The sequence below is a fragment of the Monodon monoceros genome, unplaced genomic scaffold, assembly GCF_005190385.1.
Source record: "Monodon monoceros isolate NGI ecotype Baffin Bay Population unplaced genomic scaffold, NGI_Narwhal_1 Super_Scaffold_16, whole genome shotgun sequence".
In the NCBI taxonomy this organism is placed as follows: domain Eukaryota; kingdom Metazoa; phylum Chordata; class Mammalia; order Artiodactyla; family Monodontidae; genus Monodon; species Monodon monoceros.
This window is the reverse complement of record NW_021703772.1, coordinates 9,327,710-9,333,926: the sequence shown is the minus strand read 5'-3', so window position 1 is coordinate 9,333,926 and position 6,217 is coordinate 9,327,710.

The following is a 6,217-nucleotide window of genomic DNA, read 5'->3' as shown; positions in this document are numbered from 1 at the left end:
CTGTCTCCTGCTTCCACTGTTTTGTTTTGTTTTTTTAAATAAATTTATTTATTTGGCTGCGTTGGGTCTTTGTTGCTGTGCACGGGCATTCTCTAGTTGTGGCGAGCGGGAGCTACTCTTCGTTGCAGTGCTTGGGCTTCTCATTGCGGTGGCTTCTCTTGTTGCGGAACACGGGCTCTAGGTGTGCACGCTTCAGTAGTTGTGGCACGTGGGCTCAGTAGTTGTGGCTCGCAGACTCTAGAGCACAGGGTCAGTAGTGTGGTGCACCGGCATAATTGCTCCGTGGCATGTGGGATCTTCCCGGACTAGGGTCTGAACTTGTGTCCCCTGCTTTGGCGGATTCTTAACCACTGCACCACCAGGGAAGTCCCACCTGCTTCCACTTTTAAGGGCTCTTGGGATTACATTTGGCCTAGCAGTGGTAATTGGATTATTGGATAATCCAAATAATCTGCCTGTTTTAAGGTCAGCTGATCAACAATCTTAATGCCATCTGCATTAATTCCCCTTTGCCATGTAAGGTAACATATTCACAGGGTCCAGAGATTAGGATGTGGGCATCTTTGAAGGACCATTATTCTAGCTATCATAAATTTCCTTCTTTCTTCCTTTTCCCCTTCCTTTCTTGTTTCTTTTTTTTTTATTTTTGCAAAAAAAAAATATTCACATTATCAAATTTTGACTAAAAATAATTGAGAACATTATGAGAAAGTGAGGACATTTCGATGAAGCACCAGGCTTATGTGGTCCAAACGTTTTACTTTTGCTGATCGAAACATGAGCAAATGGATGGTTAGTATTCCCTTGGCCTGACCTTCTCAGATATCACCCATTTCAACCAGGCTTTTGACAGTAAGTCAAGATGGGCTTCCTGGCAAATACCTTAAGTGCAGATGATCCATCTTGTTTGAAAAGAGGTCTGTAAGATTTTTAAGTCTTTTTTTCCCCCTCTGAAATCTTTTAGATTTATTGAGGTATGATTGATGAAGTATGGACTGTATGTATTTAAATGTACAACTTGATGAGTTTCAGATAAGTCTGTGGAACCATCACCTCCATCAAATAACTCCAGAATTTTCCTGCGCCCTTTGTTTTTTTTTTGCTGTACGCGGGCCTCTCACTGTTGTGGTCTCTCCCGTTGCGGAGCACAGGCTCCAGACGCGCAGGCTCAGCGGCCTGGCTCACGAGCGCAGCCGCTCTGCGGCATGTGGGATCTTCCCGGACCGGGGCACGAAACCGTGTCCCCTACATTGGCAGGTGGACTCTCAACCACTGCACCACCAGGGAAGCCCTTTCCTGCACCCTTTGAAAGCCAGTCCTCACCCCACTGCACACCACCCCAGGCCACCTCTCATCTGCTCTCTGTGAAGCTTCTCCTCTGGACCATGGGTACTTCACAACTAGAATGCCCACAAAAAGGCCTTTCTTTTTTTCCCTTCCAGCTTTACTGAGGTATAATCAACAAATAAAATTGTATATATTTAAAGTGTGCTATGTGATGATACACAGGTACATTGTGAAATGACTATCACATCACAATCAAGTTAATGAACACATCACTTCATGTAGTTACCTTTTCTTTTTTCTTTTTTTTTTTGGTGGTGAGAACACTTAAGATCTACTGTCTCAGCAGATTTCAAGTATACCTTACAGTATTGTTAACTGTAGTCACCATGCTGCTGTACATTAGGTCTCCAGAACTTACTCATCTCATAACTGAACGTTTGTACCCTTTGACCAACATCTCCCCGTTTCTCCCACCCCCTAGACCCTGACAACCACCATTCTACTCCGTTTCAATGAGTTCAACTTTTTTTTTTTTTTTAGATTCTACATATGAGTGAGATCATACAGTATTTGTCTTTCTCTGCCTGGCTTCCTTAACTTACCATAATGTCCTCCACGTTCATCTGCGTCGTCACAAGTGGCAGAATTTCTTTCTTTTTTTATAGCTGAATAATGTTCCATTGTGTATATATCACATTTTCTTCATCCATTCATCCATCAGTGGACACTTAGGCTGTTTTCCTATTTTGGCTTTTGTAAATAATGCTGCAATGAACATGGGAGTGCAGATGTCTCTTCAAGACACTGATTTCATTTCCCATAGAAGGCTTTTCTAAGAAATCATTTTGTCTTCACAAGTTTCATTGCTCTTAACCGCCTGGCAGTCTCTTGTTGACACAGGTAGGTTGAGAGCAGACCTGGAGCAAAGGAGCCTCCTATCTGTGAGTCACCGGTTGGTGTGCCTGGGTTAAATGAATAGAAAGCCATTGTACATTAGAATGTAAAAGACAAGCACTGAACATTTTTCAGGTATCTGAGGTACAAGACCCTGACATCATCTCTTGATTTCTAGGCAAATTACATATTGTTCCACAATAGTAATCTCACTTTTAACTTAATTGTATCAGGTAATAACCTTGTCCCTTAAGAAGATAAAATGATTCAAGTGATGCTTCTAAAATCCTTTCCTCTTAGTTTTTTTATCATGCATTCAACTGATTTCATAACGCCACGTTGGAGTTGGGGTGCAACTAAGGATGTGGACAATCTTTGCCTTAAATTTGTTGCCTTAATGGTGTGCATTAAGCAGAGAGTAGGAGAAAATCAGCTTTTGAGGAAGTTCTAGCACAGAATATTGAAGGTGTTAGAGTAATACCCTAAAGTGCCACCTTGACTGTCCCATTTTTATAGCCAATTCAGATACGAACATGACCTAGAGCCACATGGTTACCCCAGACCATCATTCCACCCATCTCTCAGTATAGAAGGCAGCCCGCCCACACCCCTGCAAGCTTAATGCAGTAGACTGTAATGGTTAATTTTATGTGTCAACTTGACCAATATGTGCTGGTGAGGATGCGGGGAAACTGGAACCCTCATATACTTTGCTTTGGAAAACAGTTTGGCAATTCCTCAAAAGTTTAAACATAGAATTACCATATGGCACAGCGTTTCCATTCCAAGGTAAATGCCCAAGAGTAATGAAAACATACGTCCACTCAAAATCTTGTACATGAATGTTCGTAGCAGCATTCTTCATAATAGTCAAAAAATGGAAACAACCCAAATGTCTGGCAACTAATGAATGGATAAATAAAATGAGATATATCCATATAATAGAACTTTATTCAGCAATAAAAATAAATGCAGGACTGATACATGCTACAACATGGATGAGTCTTGAAAACATTATGCTAAGTAAACGAGGTCAGTCACAAAATACCACATACTGTATGATTCAATTATAAAAAATGTCCAGAATAGGTACAAACAGACAGAAGGTGGGTTACTGGTACCTAGGTTGGGGATGTAGGGGAGGAAATAGACAGTGACTGCTAATGGGTACAGGGCTTGTTTGGGGTGATGGAATGTTCTAGAAGTGATTTTGGTGATGGTTGTACAAATCTATGAAAAATCATTGAATTGCAAAAAATAAAAAATGAAAAGTCCCCCTACCCCACCTTCACCAAAATTACTGGAGTGGACTATATATGAACCAGTACTGAGAATGGGTTATAATCTAAGCATAATGAATCCACTTCTGTGTACCTGAAGTCCAAGATACAATGAATTAATTAACTCTGTTGTTTAAGTACCTTCTACTTAATTAAACTTAGAAGCTTTTGCACAGCAAAGGAAACCATGGACAAAATGAAAAGACAACCTACTGAATGGGAGAAAATACTTGCAAATGATACGACTGATAAGGGGTTAATATCTATCAGTATATTAATATACAAACCCCTCATACAGCTCAATATCAAAAAACAAGCAACTCAAAAAATGGGCAGAAGACATGAATAGATATATTTCCAAAGAAGACATATGGATGGCCGACAGACACATGAAAAGATGCTCAACATCATTAATCATCAGAGAAATGCAAATCAAAACCCAGTGAGATGTCACTTCACACCTGTCAGAATGGCCGTCATCAAAAAGACCACAAATAACAGATGTTGGCAAGGATGGGGAGAAAGGGTAATCCTTGTACACTGTTGGGGAGAATGCAAATTGGGGAAGCCACTGTGGAAAACAGCATGAAGGCTCCTCAAAAAACTAAAAATAGAATTACTATATGATCCAGCAATTCCACTCCCAGGTACATATCCGAAGAAAATGAAAACCCCAATTCTAAAAGATACATGCACCCCAATGTTCATAGCAGCGTTATTTTAAAAAGCCAAGATACGGAAACAACCTAAGTGTCTATCAACAGATGAATGGATAAAGAAGATGTGGTATATATATATACAATGGAATACTACTCAGGCATAAAAATGAATGAGATTTTGCCATTTGCGACAAAATGGATGAATCTGGAGAGTATTACGCTTAGTAAAATAAGTCAGACAGAGAAAGACAAATACTGTATGTTATCACTTACATGTGAAATCTAAAAAATAAAACGAATGCACGTAGCAAAAGAGAAACAGACTCATAGATATAGAGAACAAACTAGTGATTACTGGTGGGGGGTGGAGGGGCAAAACAGGGGCAGGGGATTAAGAGGTATAAACTACTATGTATAAAATAAGCTACAAAGATATATTGTACAGCACAGTGAATATAGCCAATATTCTATCATAAATAGATAAAACCTTCCTCATCTTAAGCAATGTTGTCCATAAAATCGTGGTTGTGATGTTCCAGTTATACGTTTGTCTAATGCATATCAATAGAAAAGCAGATTAGTTTTAAGTTCATCAGCCTATGTTCTGCTTCGGGTTCCTGCAGCCTCACCCTTGGTCTCGCTGCCCACACATACCTGTCTGATGGACAAGCTGCAACAGAGCCCTTGTGGTTCCTGCAGGTCTAGTTCATGAGATTACGTGAGGAGCTCATTTGCTTTTCTAAAGGGGTGTTTATAACAAGCAGGATGTAAGAGAAATCTCAGGCACCTCAGGATTTTCTTCCTGGTCTAGGACTTCCCCAGACTTCATCTCAAAGCACTTACAAAACTTCTCCTGCCTGCAGGGGTGGTTACAAGCTTACATTTACCTTGACTTCAAATTCAAAGAGCCCATCAAGGGTGAAGCGATACATAGCAAGATTAGCAACATGTTCCTGTCCTTACATTAGTCTTCCACGTTTCTTACATTTTTCTTTCTGATAAAAATAACCAATATCCTCATGTAGTAGCATATGCTTTCATAAAAGTACAAGGTCTAAAACTCCAGTTCTGCCTCTAACTTGGAAATTAAACATTTTCTCACACGTGTCCTAAAAGAAGTAATGCTTGGTTCATGGGGGTTGTATTATAGTTTTGTTGGCTAATATTATAAATTATTTTAAAAATTTTTTATGAAATCAGTGATACTAGCAAATGATTATGGCTTTTTCTTGAACCTATAGGTTTTTCTTCTTTTATTTAATACCCATTTTCCTGAAAAGTGTCATGTAGATCAAATCTAATTTTAAATGCTGTCAGAGTATTCACTAATGGAAATGCAGTGAATCCTTCGGAGGCTAGAAGAATCCTCATATACTGAAATGTTTATATATCAGTATATAAACAGGAGTTAAATTTTATTTCCCATGAAACAGAGCACACTTGCAACTTATACTATTTTAAAAATATTTTGAGTGTTCAAAAATAGATCATTGGCATTAAATAAGCATATGCTTAGCATTCAGAAGTCAACTCCACATCATGATCTTTGAGAAGGTCATCAATAAATAGGACTGAGTCTGGATGAGAAACACCTAACATTTTTTCTTGTCAGTCACGACCTCACTGCACCTTTATTTGCAGGAGCAAATGGTTGTGATGGAAGCAGTTGAAGACATGAGATGTGAATGCCCTAAATTTAAGAGGAAAGGAGTTTGGGAGAAGTACTTGAACCACGTCTCATTTGTGAGACAAACGTGTTATCTAGTAAAATTAGTACAAGCTATTGAAGAACAATGTATGGATAGTTTAAGGGAGAATCAGTAAAGCAGGTTCTTCTATTTTACATGGGAGGAAGGTGGTTCTCTTTTCTATGATCATTTTTGGCGGATTTCTTATACGTCTACCCTGTACCTTTAAGCTCGACAGATAAACCTAGGAAACCTATTAGCCAGAGATGAATCAGAATGGGCTACAGCTATTGTAGCAGTGTTCTTGGACCTCTTCGCTCTGTCTTGCCCTTGACTTGGGCTTTCCTCCTGACTCTTGCTCGTGTTGACCTGGCCTTGTGTCTCAAGTCTCCAGTTTTCTCTTCACCTT